The sequence below is a fragment of the Pelophylax lessonae genome, assembly GCF_965119305.1.
Source record: "Pelophylax lessonae genome assembly, chromosome: 1".
NCBI lineage: Eukaryota > Metazoa > Chordata > Amphibia > Anura > Ranidae > Pelophylax > Pelophylax lessonae.
Window position 1 is genome coordinate 182,697,610 of NC_138768.1, and position 11,769 is coordinate 182,709,378.

Here is an 11,769-nt window from a genome sequence, read left to right on the forward strand (position 1 = left end):
TTGAAAAAACAAAATTAAACCCGCGCTACACAACATGAAAATTATTAATATGAATAAGGTAATGAGCAGCTGCTGCAGACTCTAAGAAAATTCTTAGGAAAATGTGATAAAAACGAATTTATGCAGCGCTAGCTTCAATAAAGTGATAAGTGCTGTGATATATAAACAATATTCAATAATTTATAAAGTGCATAGTAAAGATCATATACACAAAGTGCTAAAAAATATATGCAATATCCAATAAATTATAAAGTGCATGTATACACATAAGTGGTTAGATATACTCCAAAAGAATATTCAGTGCTTGAAACAAAAAGTCCTTATGGTGATCCAATTAAGGTGCCAAGGTGCCAAAAATAATTCAGGTACTTGCAAAGTGACAAGGTGCCCCTCAAGGTTCCCCACTCACCAGATTGCAGATAAATTAAGACCTTCAAGATTATTGCACATTGCCCAGGATCTTTAAGGACCAGAACTTCTCCTGTGTAGCCTTCACACTTGTTGGGTCAGCTTCCGCCTGTCCCTCCTGATCCTTCCTCATTCCTCATGTCTGCATTAAGGGGCGTTTTTAGATTGACTAGAGACCAATGGAAAACTCCTGTAATCTGCCCAAAAAGAAGCTCATGTACTTTTTTGAGCGTTGAGCGTTTTGCTCACGGCGTCAAAACGCTCAGATGTGAACAGGGGCCATTGAAATTAATAGGATTTTTCTTGTTGGGCGTTTTCAGAGCTGATCCTAGAGCAGAAAAACGCCCCCAAAACGCCTACATGTGAACGTAGCCTAAATGACTTGCAGCTGTTATAGAATCTGTATACAGAGGTGCAATTTTCCAGGGATTTTTATAGTAGGGGAAAAATTAAATAAATGCTGCCAGATCTTTGCATCTCACTGAATTAGAAGAACAATTCATTCCCCCTTACACGACGCCCCCCTGCTCGGCCAAAAAATCAATAATAACATGCACATGAATGGTCTTACATCAGTTTTAGGCACATCAAAACTCTTAGGGAGGTTTTGCTTGTACTGAAAAGAATTTCAACTCTCATCTGAATATAAACATTTTGGCCCAGCGTACTTTGACGTCTTGATACAATTCATGAAAGTCTTTCACAACGTTGTGATGATCTGACAACCCAGACCCACCCCCCCCCCCCCCCCTCCTATTCTTTCTGCCCCCTTTTTTTTCTGTCTTCCCTTCTCTTTATTCATCTACCTATTGTATTACCTTCCTATGTATGTATTCTAGCTTTCTTCTAACACACCACCACTTTAAGTTTTTTTCTTCTTCCCTAATACTCTTTGCCTGATAGACCTCATTTAAGGGCTAGTAGTTGGTTAAAATACACACAGAGGGTATATATAGCACAAACATACAAAAAAGGGGATAAAAACACCTCATGGAGAGTACTTGATTCATATAAGGTTTCATTAAAGAGGTTGTAAACCTCCGATTTTTTTTTTTTTTTAAACTAACACCTGAAAGAAAAACACATAATGAGCTAGTATGCAAATTAGCCCACATGCATTTACCTGACAGCTAAGAACGTAGTATTCTGTGGCTGAAGGTACATTAGGCATTCACATGACACAGAAGTAAGTGCCGGCCATAAAAGGCCCCAAAAATTAGCCCACATGGGTTTAACTGACAGCAAAGAACTTCGTTTTTGATGGCTAGAGGTACAGTAGGCGTTCACAGGATACATAAGTAAGTGTCGGCCTGTATAGGCTCCAAAAATTAGCTCACATGGTTTGAACTGACAGCAAAGAACTTCGTTTTTGATAGCTTGAGGTACAGTAGGCGTTCACAGTATACAGAAGTAGGTGTCGGCCTGTATAGGCTCCAAAAATGATCTCACATGGTTTGAACTGACAGCAAAGAACTTCGTTTTTGATGGCTAGAGGTACAGTAGGCGTTCACAGGATACATAAGTAAGTGTCGGCTTGTATAGGCTCCAAAGATTAGCCCACATGGGTTTACCTGACAGCTAAGTACGTAGTATTCTGTGGCTGAAGGTACATTAGGCATTCACACAGTATACAGAAGTAAGTGTCGACCCTTAGAGGACCCAAAAATTAGCCCACATGGGTTTAACTGACAGCAAAGAACGTAGTGTATTTGATGGCTGGAGGTACAGTAGGCATTCACAGTATACAGAAGTAAGTGTCGGCCTGTATAGGCTGCAAAAATTAGCTCACATGGGTTGAACTGACAGCAAAGAACTTCAGTTTTGATGGCTAGAGGTACAGTAGGCGTTCACAGTATACAGTAATAGAAATAGAATATTCAGCGCTGAACTAAAACTAAAAAATGACATCAGCTGCTGAACACTAAAAGGTAATCTAAAAATCCTTTCAATACAATTCAAAGCAGAGTGCAGCGCAATCTCAATAATCTCCAATAATAATTACAATAATATTCCTATGTAGTGCAAATATGTCCATGTCAGAGAGTCCAATACATCACTAGAAATCAAAATGTGACAGGCAGATCCTTGTTGTACACTCAGAAGCCCAGTATCAGGTATCAAGTGCTGGAGGCCAATGGAGAGAGGGCTTCCCTTGCAGCTAAGTGCCAAACTCCCCTGGAGATGAGACAGGAGGAGTTAGGCCCAAGGTCGCACAGGTCGCCTGCAGAGTTGCTTGCAGAAAAGGGTTCAGGAATACCGCTGTGGTACTGCGGGGTTACTGCAGGCAGGTGGCACCTGTGAGATGAAGCAGGTACTTAGGATCGCTGAGACAGAGGGTGGTTGATTCAAGCCGAGGTTTGATGCCAGATGGGTAGCAGAGGAGACAAGGTCAAGTGGTAGCCAAGGTCTGGACAGGTAGCAGGCAGAGGAGATCCGTTAAACAAGCCGAGGTCAAAGTCAGGAAGCAAGCTGGAGATGGAGGTGTAACAAGGCGAGTCAGGAACCAGTAATCACAGGAAACAGGAAACAGGATGTTGGTAGAAGCTGAAGATCAAACAGCACTTAGAGAAGGGCTGGCTTCCTTATAAAGGCCCAGGTAAGGGGCTGACAGAGTTGCTGGGTCCTAGAGCCCTTCTCCTATTCTGACGGATACTGGGTCCTAGAGCCCTCCTGCTATTGGTACCCTGACAGTGCACCCCCCCAATGGGCAGCCTCCGGATGCCCAACTGGGCCATCTTCCTTGGATATCTGGCATGAAATTCCCGAAGGAGTCTAGGGGCATGAATGTTGATCTTTGGTTCCCAAGAGCTTTCTTCGGGTGGATAACCCTTCCATTTGATCAGATATTGGATTTGCCTGCCTTGTTTCCTGCAATCCAATATTGACTCCACCTCATATTCTGTTTCTTTACCAACAGTTACTGATGGTGGAGGAAGTTCCACTCTCCCAGGAAATGGATCTGGAATGGCCGTTTTTAGGAGAGAGGCATGAAAAACTGGGTGAATCCTATAAGAATCCGGCAGGGATAATTCAAAAGCCACTGGGTTTACCTCTCTTTTAATTGGAAACGGACCAATGTATTTAGGCCCTAGCTTCTTTGATGGGCAAGGCAGTTTCAGATTGGCCGTAGACAGCCATACCTCATCCCCAATTTTAAAGGAGGGATTCCCCCTGCTTTTCTTGTCAAAAAATTTCTTGTAGTCGGTTTGAGCCTTCAGTATGCATTCTTGAAGGGTTTGATAGTTTTGCTGTATAAAAGCAAGTCTGTCCTGGACCGCAGGTACTGCAGATTCGAATATAGTGTCAGGCAAGGCAAGTGGGTGGAATCCATAGTTGGCCCAGAATGGAGACTGGTTTGTGGCTGAGTGAAGTGAATTGTTATAAGCAAACTCCGCAAATGGAAGCAACGAGGCCCAGTCATCCTGTGAAAAGGCTGAGAAACAGCGGAGGTACTGCTCCAAGGTTTGATTCGTACGCTCTGTTTGTCCATTGCTCTGAGGATGGTATGCTGATGAGAGGCAAAGTTCTATTTTCAGGGCGTTACACAGAGCTCTCCAAAACTTGGAGGTAAATTGTACCCCCCGATCAGAAACAATGCTTCCGGGAAAGCCGTGGAGTCTCACAATTTCCTTGAGGAAGATGTGGGCAGTCTCAGTTGCTGAAGGAGTGCCTACCAAGGGTAGAAAATGGGCCATCTTCGACAGGCGATCCACCACCACCATAATGGCAGTAAAACCCTCAGAGGGCGGAAGCTCCACAATAAAATCCATTGAGATACCTTCCCATGGACGGTTAGGAATAGGTAAGGGTCTCAGTAGTCCCCAGGGCCTTGTCTTGTCACCCTTGCTACGTAGGCACACAGAGCAGGATTTAACATAGGCTCTACAGTCTCGACTAAGGTTGGGCCACCAGAAGGACCGTTGGATGAGCTCACTTGTTTTACGAACTCCAAAGTGGCCGGCTAACTGGTGGTCGTGGTACGTCTTGAAGACCTGAAGCCTTGCCTCCTGAGGCACGAAGACCTTATCCTGGTGCCAGAGTAATCCATCTTGTTTCCTTAACGAGACCTGCTCAGATTCAGGGCATGAAGCAGAGGCTCGTTCAATGACCGATTTCAAGCTGGGTTGAATCAATAAAAAGTTCTGGGCCGAAAGAATAGTGCTCGGTGGAGCAGGTTCTGTGGATTCAGGGAACATCCGGGACAAGGCGTCTGCCTTTCCGTTCTTGGATCCTGGTCTATAGGTTAAATGGAAGTTGAATCGTGAGAAGAATAATGCCCATCTAGCTTGTCGGGGTCTTAGGCGCTTGGCGGACCTCAGATACTCTAAGTTTTTGTGGTCCGTAAAAATCATGATCGGGTGATTGGCGCCCTCCAATAGATATCTCCACTCTTCAAAGGCCACTTTAATAGCCAGAAGCTCTCGGTCACCTACGTCGTAGTTTCTCTCAGCCTGGTTTAATTTCTTAGAGCAGAAGGCTACTGGGTGTAGTAGAGCTTTTGGGCCCATCCGCTGAGAAAGCACGGCTCCCGTCGCCACTTCAGAAGCATCTACTTCAAGAACGAAAGGGAGCGATGGGTCCGGGTGTTGCAGCACCGGAGCAGAGGTAAACAAGGTTTTGAGTTTTTCAAAGGCTACTTGGGCATCCTGATTCCAGAGGAAACGGGTGTGGAGACGTGTGAGTTGAGTAATTGGGGCGATGATAGTGGAGAAGTCCTTAATAAATCTCCGGTAAAAATTGGCAAAGCCTACGAATCTTTGGACTCCCTTTCGGTCTGTAGGTGCAGGCCAGTCTAGGATTGCTGTGACCTTCTGGGGATCCATAGAGATTCCCCCAACGGAGATTACGAGGCCCAAAAATTGAATCGATTGTTTTTCAAAATCGCATTTCTCGGCCTTGGCATACAAACCGTGCCTGCAGAGGGTACTCAATACCTTCTTGACGTGGATTCGGTGGAGCTCGAGAGAGGGGGAGAAGATCAGGATATCATCCAGGTAGACGATCAGAAATAAGTCAAGGTATTCTCGGAATATATCATTGACCAGGTGTTGAAATGTTGCGGGGGCGTTTCATAACCCAAATGGAATTACGAGGTATTCGAAGTGGCCAAAGCGTGTTCTGAAGGCCGTTTTCCACTCGTCCCCCTCTCTGATGCGAACTAGATTATAAGCCCCTCTTAAGTCCAGTTTTGTAAATACCCGGGCCGCTCGAAACCTCTGGAACAACTCCGGAACGAGGGGAAGAGGGTACCTATTCTTGATGGTAATTTTGTTGAGCTCCCGGTAGTCGATGCAGGGTCTGAGGGAGTGGTCTTTTTTTTCAACAAAGAAGATGCCTGCGCCAGCAGGTGAGGAAGAGGGACGAATGAAACCTTTGGCTAGGTTCTCATCTATGTATTGTCTGAGAGCCTCCAATTCCACCTCGGACAAAGGGAAGATGCGCCCGAAGGGAATTTCCGCTCCAGGGAGCAATTCAATAGGACAGTCATATGATCGGTGTGGAGGCAAGGTTTTGGCTTTCTTTTTGTCGTAGACGTCAAGGTAGTCATGGTAGACTGAAGGGACTACTAGACTGGTGTCTGTTGCTGGTTGTATGGTCAGACAGGTATGGGGGTTGGTTAGCGTGGGGATACCGCAATGCTGGCGGCAGTAGCTGGATAAGAAGGTGACCTCCCCTCGGGACCAGTCCACTGATGGGTTGTGGGCTTGTAGCCACGGGATTCCAAGAATAGCTGGAAAAATTGGAGAACTGATCACATCAAAACAGAGAAGTTCCTGGTGCCCTGTGTCTGTGGTTGTGAGAATAGGCACTGTTTCTTGGGTAACAGGTCCTGAACTAGGTTGACTTCCATCAGCTAGGTGTATGTCTAGTCTTTGATCCTTGGTAGTCAGAGGAATGTGCAGGTCTTTAGTCAGGTTGATGTCCAGGAAGCAGCTGCAAGCTCCAGAGTCAATTATTGCCCGCAGTTTGACCTCCCTTCCAGCCACCTGCAGAGAGATGGGGAGAACAATGTGAGTAGATAGTGATCCGGACAGCTGAAGATATGTAGGGTACAGGTGCCTGGACTTACTTGGCCGAATCGGACAGTTGCGAAGGTAGTGTCCTGATGCTCCACAGTAGAGACAGAGATTGTTTTGCCTCCTGCGTCCTCTTTTTTCTGGGGTTAAAGCGGGTCGAAGCAGACCAATCTGCATTGGTTCTATATTGGAGGTATTTAGAGGAGCAGTGGCAGGAAGTGTTGGAGCCGGGACCTTGGGCAGTACCCAGGTTGGCAGAAAGGTCTGAGAACGCTCAAAGCGTCTCTAGCTGGATGGAAGTTTGGATCAGAGTCTCTAGCGTGGCGGGAGCTTCAGACCTGGCCAGCTCATCCTTGATTGTTTCGGATAGGCCTAAACGGAATTGATACTTCAAAGCTGCATCATTCCATCTGGTATCAGCTGCCCATCTACGGAACTCCCCAATGTAATCCTCTACTGGTCGTCTTCCCTGCACCAGGGAGTGAAGGGCAGACTCTGCGGTGACAGTTTTCTGTGGGTCATCATATAAAGTAGCCATGGCTTCAAAAAACATGGAGACTGAGTTCAGCACCTCATCCTGTCGTTCTAGGAGGTTATGGGCCCAGGATTGTGGTTCATCAGATAGAAGGGAGATGATGAACCCCACTCGGACAGTTTCTGAAGCGAAGGTCCTAGGTTGCAGGGCAAAGTAAAGTTCGCAGGCATTCCTGAAAGCTCTGAACCTCCGCCGGTCCCCTGAAAAACGCTCAGGAGTGGGAACTCTGGGCTCTGGAGGAGGCGGTACCACAGCGGGTGGAGCGGCAACAGCTGATGTGGAGGACGCTGGTGTCGAGGCGGGGCTAGAGGCTTGGTTGGATTCAGTGGAAGTCATGGAAACTGTGAGGGCATGGAACCGCCCCTCAAGTTGGAAGTAACCTTCCTGCAGATTTTTGACTGCTTGTGTCAGAGCCGCCATCTGCTGACATAGGGTTTCAAGTGCAGAAGCACCTCTCTCTGCCTCAGACATCCTGGCTGTTTGATACTATCAGGTATCAAGTGCTGGAGGCCAATGGAGAGAGGGCTTCCCTTGCAGCTAAGTGCCAAACTCCCCTGGAGATGAGACAGGAGGAGTTAGGCCCAAAGTCGCACAGGTCGCCTGCAGAGTTGCTTGCAGAAAAGGGTTCAGGAATACCGCTGTGGTACTGCGGGGTTACTGCAGGCAGGTGGCACCTGTGAGATGAAGCAGGTACTTAGGATCGCTGAGACAGAGGGTGGTTGATTCAAGCCGAGGTTCGATGCCAGGTGGGTAGCGGAGGAGACAAGGTCAAGTGGTAGCCAAGGTCTGGACAGGTAGCAGGCAGAGGAGATCCGTTAAACAAGCCGAGGTCAAAGTCAGGAAGCAAGCTGGAGATGGAGGTGTAACAAGCCGAGTCAGGAACCAGTAATCACAGGAAACAGGAAACAGGATGTTGGTAGAAGCTGAAGATCAAACAGCACTTAGAGAAGGGCTGGCTTCCTTATAAAGGCCCAGGTAAGGGGCTGACAGAGTTGCTGGGTCCTAGAGCCCTTCTCCTATTCTGACGGATACTGGGTCCTAGAGCCCTCCTGCTATTGGTACCCTGACACCCAGGTGCTGAAAAAATTGGAATCATGCAGCAACAAACATGAAAACGTGCTTAGTCCCACCACCACAGCTCTCTCTGCCTCTCACCTCCAGTCAGCGACCCTACAGGGTCTCTGAGAAAAACATGGTATACTTGATCCTCCTGCTTTCCCCTTGGTTTCCTCTGGTTCCAGATCTAGCAGAACTCCACACCAAGTAAATATTGGAAAACAATAAAGGAAAATCTAAGTGCTCTCTATTTAGTCCACAAACATTTATTAAATAAAAATCATTGCACTTACATTAGAATAAAGAATTCAATTCATCTCGAGTAGTAAACATCGGTAGCGATGAGGTCGGCATCTCCCTGTCTTTCTCTCACACACTTCCGGGACAGCTGGCGGGTCATGTGGCTTCCCCCCGTACGCGTTACGTCCGGTAGGCGGGACTTCATCAGCGGGGTTCACAGTATACAGAAGTAAGTGGCGGCCTGTATAGGTGGCAAAAATGAGCTCACATGGGTTGAACTGACAGCAAAGAACTTAGTTTTTGATGGCTAGAGGTACAGTAGGCATTCACAGTACACAGAACAGTAAGTGTCGGCCTGTATAGGCTCCAAAAATAGCTGTCAGGGTCCGGACTGGTAGCAGGAGCGGTGCAAGGAGTGGATCCGCTGTGTCAGTGAGGGATTGGCGTGGACCGTACCAGAGGATCGGTTCTAAGTAGTTACTGGTTTTCACCAGAGCCCGCCGCAAGGCGGGATGGGCTTGCTGCGGCGGTAACTACCAGGTCGTGTCCTCTGGTAGCGGCTCAACCTCACCGACTGCTGATATAGGCGTAGTACAAGAGGGACAGGCAGAGGCGTAGTCAGACGTAGCAAAGGTCAGGGCAGGCAGCACAGGTTCAGAGGCGGTAGTCGTTAGCAAAGGGTTCGGCAACAGGCAAAGGATAACACAGGTAACGCTTTCACTAAGGCAACAAGGCAACAAAGATCCGGCAAGGGCAAGAAGGGACAGGTCACTTATATATGAAACAGGAAACAGAGAACAGGAAACAGAGAACAGGAAACAGGAAGGGAGATTTGGACCAGGCACCAATTACTGGTGCACTGGCCCTTTATATTTCAAACAGCCGGCGCGCGCGCGCCCTATGGTGCAGGGACGCGCACGCCGGGAACCATGTGAGCGGGGAGCGGAGGAGAGGGCCGGAGCGGGCACAGGTGAGAGGATCTGGGACGAACGCCGTGAGCGCTCCGGTCCAGGAGCAGGGATTGGAGCGCTCAGCGTTACAGTACCCCCCCCCCCCCTTTGGTCTCCCCCTCTTTTTGGTACCCAGAAACTTGAGGATGAGGTTACGGTCCAAGATATTCTCCTCAGGCTCCCAGGATCTCTCTTCAGGACCGCAGCCCTCCCAGTCCACCAAAAAATATCTTCTCCCCCTGACCAATTTAGAGGCCAATATCTCCCGAACGGAGAAGACATCCGAGGTATCGGATACAGGCGTGGGAGGAAGATTCTTGGGGGAAAAGCGATTAAAGACCGCAGGCTTGAGGAGGGAGACATGAAAACAGTTGGGAATTTTAAGGGAGGAAGGGAGATGGAGTTGGTAACACACAGGATTGATCCTCTTCTTGACCTTGTAGGGTCCCAAATAACGAGGACCAAGCTTGTAACTAGGAACCCTGAAGCGGACATACTTGGAGGAGAGCCAAACTCTGTCCCCAGGAACCAGGACAGGAGGAGACCGACGTTTCTTGTCCGCTTGGATTTTCATGCGGGATGAGGCCTGTAAGAGGGACAGGCGCGTCTCACGCCAGATGGCAGAAAAGTCTTGCACCAGATCATCCACTGCAGGTACACCAGAGGAGGAGGATAACGGCAGAGGAGGCAGAGGATGACGACCGGAAACCACGAAGAAGGGAGACTTGTTGGTGGCGGAAGAGTCTTTGTGGTTATAGGAGAACTCCGCCCACGGGAGGAGGTCGACCCAATCGTCTTGACGGGAGGAAACGAAGTGGCGAAGGTAGTCGCCCAGGATTTGATTGACCCGCTCAACTTGTCCGTTGGTTTGGGGGTGGTATGAAGAAGAGAAATCCAGCTTGATTTTAAGCCGTCCATAAAGAGCCCTCCAGAACTTGGACACAAACTGGACTCCTCTATCGGAGACAATATGTGAAGGCAGGCCGTGTAACCGGAAGATGTGTCGGAGGAAATGCTTGGCCAACTGAGGTGCGGATGGTAAGGCTGGCAACGGGATGAAGTGCGCCATTTTCGAGAAGCGGTCTACGACGACCCAAATTATAGTTTTCCCGTGAGATGGTGGTAGGTCCGTAACAAAGTCCATCGCGATATTGGACCAAGGGGTCTCTGGTATGGGAAGTGGCTGGAGAAAGCCGGCGGGTCTTTGGCGAGGGGTTTTGTCTCTGGCACATACAGAGCAGGACTGTACAAATTCAGAGATGTCCTTCTCCAAGGATGGCCACCAATATCTCCTGGAGATAAGTTGTAGAGTCTTTCGGACGCCAGGATGTCCTGCGAGAAGAGAAGAATGTCCCCACTTAAGAACCTTTAGGCGAAGACGGGGAGAAACATAGGTCTTTCCGGGAGGGAGGTTACGCAAGTCTATAGGTGCCACGGTGACCAGACATTCCGGGGGCACAATGTGCTGTGGCTTGACTTCCTCTCCTGTGACATCAGACGAAAGAGAGAGGGCATCGGCCCTGAGGTTCTTGCTCGCTGGACTAAAGTGGATCCGGAAGTTAAATCTGGCAAAAAATAGAGACCAGCGAGCTTAGCGAGGATTTAGTCTCTGAGCAGACTGGAGGTAAGATAAATTTTTATGATCCATGTAGATGTTCACGGGATGTACCGATCCTTCCAGTAAATGCCGCCACTCCTCCAAGGCCAACTTGATGGCGAGTAATTCTCTATCCCCAATAGAATAATTTCTTTCAGCGGGAGAGAAAGTCTTAGAGAAAAACCCTCAAGTAACCGACTTGCCTCTCGTAGTCTTTTGCATGAGCAAAGCACCAGCACCAACAGAGGAAGCGTCTACTTCCAGGTTGAACGGCTTAGTAGGATCCAGTCTGGACAGAACTGGGGCGGTGGCAAAGGCAGACTTAAGAGCGCTGAAGGCCTTCTCGGCCTGGAACGGCCAGGATTTCGGGTTAGCCCCCTTCTTGGTTAGGGCTACAATTGGTGCCACAAGGGTGGAGTAATGCGGGATGAACTGTCTATAATAGTTCGCGAATCCGAGGAATCGCTGGATGGCCTTAAGGCCAGAGGGACGAGGCCAGTCCAGGATGGCAGACAGTTTGGCAGGATCCATTTGTAGTCCCTTGGCAGAAATGATGTAGCCCAGGAAGGGAAGACTGGTATGGTCGAACAAGCACTTTTCAAATTTAGCGTAGAGACAGTTCTTCCTGAGACGGGAGAGTACTAAGCGGACATGAGCACGGTGTTGATCCAAGTTAGTAGAGAAAATGAGGATATCATCCAAATAGACCACGACACAGGTATAGAGCAGGTCTCGGAAAATGTCATTAACGAACTCCTGGAAGACCGCTGGAGCGTTACAGAGTCCGAAAGGCATGACTAAGTACTCAAAATGCCCGTCTCGGGTGTTAAAAGCCGTCTTCCACTTGTCACCCTCTCGGATGCGAATAAGGTTATAGGCCCCTCTGAGATCCAACTTGGTGAAGTACTTGGCGCCTTGTAACCGGTCAAAGAGTTCCGTAATCAGGGGAAGAGGGTAACGGTTCTT